The following is a 2200-nucleotide window of genomic DNA, read 5'->3' as shown; positions in this document are numbered from 1 at the left end:
TTATGCCGTACAGGTGGGGGAAAGTTATGTCGGGGTTGATTTCCCGTTCCCAGGGCCTGGTTCGAAGTAAGTGATGGGCCTCCTCTCGCAGTTGAACAGATGTGGGCTCTTTTGCTGACGTTGCCGCAATTCGTCGAGGGTGGTCGTTGTTCAGTCGGAGGGCCTTCTCTCTTGATCGGAGACAGTTAGCATTTATGGTGGACTGAATCCTTGGGACTCCCGTTTCAGCTCGAAGTGCCTCGATCGGTGAGGATTGGGCTTGGGTGGTAATCAGTCGCAGACATCTGTTTTGAATCACCTCCAGATTATTTATCAGAGTTTTGCTCAGCCACAGTTGCCAGCTGCTGCTCGCAAAGTTGAGAACACTTGGTATATGAGTGAGGTAGACCTTGCGTAGGTCGTCTTTCCTCCATCTCCATTTTGAGTGCGCTACAGCGCCGAGCATCCTCATCTTCTGTGTGGCCTTAGCCATTACTGTCTCAACCTGTTTCCTGAACGTGAGCCCGCGGTCGAATGTGACTCCCATGAGTCTTGCGTAGGGCTCATACTTAATTGTCGAATTATTTATCGTGATGCATGGCTTCCATTCCGAGTCAGATGTTGCGAGCGTGAAGAATGTAGTCTCGCTCTTTGAGCCGTTTAGCGTGAGTTTCCATCGCCTGCTCCTCGATTTTTCAAAGGCATACGACACGGTCTGACGAGAACGCCTACTCCTCACCCTCCTAGACAGAGGTATCCCAGATACATACGTTTTATGGCTGAATGACTTCCTTCAAAATCGTCAAATCAGAGTCCTATTCAACGGAATACTGAGTAATAGCAGAAAAATGAACCAAGGCCTCCACAAGGTTCGGTCCTGGCACCCATCCTCTTCCTTTTTTATATCGACGAAGTGGCGAAACTACTTGCGGACGATCTCACAATTTCACTCTACACTGACGACGTCTCTATCCTCGCTTCATCACGCACGACACGAGACGCCGAAAGTCTGGCACAAAGAGCGGTGGACACCGTTGCTGACTGTTGTTGTTGTTGTTGTTGTTGTTGTTGTTGTTGTTGTTGTTGTTGTTGTTGTTGTTGTCACCCGTGTGTGTGTGTGTATGTGTGTGTGTGTGTGTGTGTGTGTGTGTGTGTGTGTGTGTGTGTGTGTGTGTGTGTGTGTGTGTGTGTGTGTGTGTGTGTGCCTATCCGTTCGAAATATTTGGAGCTCCTAAGAGAGTGCTCTTCGCCAGGGCCACCGCCTCCCTTGGGTAGAGCGTGAAGCAGTCCAACCTCCCTGAATCCTCCACGAAGAGATGCCACCGTTGTTGCTGTTTTTGTTATTGTTGTTGTTGGTGGTTGCTGTTGTTGCTGGTGGCGGTTGCTGTTTCTGTTGTTGTTGTGTGTGGTAGCTTATCCTTCCAGATTGTTTGGAGCCCTGAAAAGTGGGCTCTTCGTCAGGGCCACCGCCTCTCTTGGGTAGCGGGTGAGGCAGTCCAATCTCCCTGAATCCTCCCCAAAGAGACGCCACCGTCGGGCTTTCGTTGCGGGGGTATCTCTGCAGCCAGTGCTCCAAATCTTGGGGCTTTTCGCTGCACAATGGGCAGATTGGGTCCAATGTATTGTTGTGGTTGCTGTTGTTGTTGTAGTAATTGTTATTGCTGTTGTTGTTGATGCTTCTGTTGCACATATTGTTGTTGTTGTTAGTGTTTACTGTTCCTTTTGTTGTTGTTGTAATTGTTGTTCTTCTTGTTGCTGTTGTTGTTGTTGTTGTTGTTGTTGTTGTTGTTGTTGTTGTTGTTGTTGCTGTTGTTGTTGTTGTTGTTGTTGTTGTTGCTGCTGTTGTTGTGGTTTTGTTGTTGTTGATGATGTTATTATTGTTGTTGCTGTGGTTCTTGTTCTTGTTGATTGCTGTTCTCTTTGTTTCAATTGTTGTCGGTGTTATTTTTGTTATTGTTGTTGCTGTTGTTGCCGCTGCTGTTGTTGCTTTTATTTTTGTTATTGTTTGCTATTATTTTTCTTGTCGCTATTGTTTTTGTTGTTGTTGTTTCTAGTTGTTCTCACCGTTTCTTTTGTTGGTGGGTTGTGGGTAGGGGGGGGGGTGTATGACGTGTCTGTGTCGCTAGTGGGTCCCGTTGCCTGCCCGTCTGTTTCTGTTCTTGCCGCGGAATGTGATGGTGGCAATAATGGTTGTCCCACTGCTATGTTTCTTTCTCTTTTT

General features: G+C 47.4%; 1 protein-coding gene across 1 annotated transcript in view; it reads left to right on the top strand.

Annotated features, from left to right (window-relative positions):
• LOC101847739 (tubulin polyglutamylase TTLL11-like) overlaps positions 1 to 2200 on the top strand; it is a 21428-nt gene that overhangs the window by 10391 nt on the left and 8837 nt on the right. The window lies entirely within an intron of this gene.

This window comes from Aplysia californica, unplaced genomic scaffold, assembly GCF_000002075.1.
Source record: "Aplysia californica isolate F4 #8 unplaced genomic scaffold, AplCal3.0 scaffold00309, whole genome shotgun sequence".
Lineage (NCBI taxonomy): Eukaryota > Metazoa > Mollusca > Gastropoda > Aplysiida > Aplysiidae > Aplysia > Aplysia californica.
The sequence above is the reverse complement of the archived record's forward strand: the minus strand, read 5'-3'. Positions and strand labels throughout refer to the sequence as shown.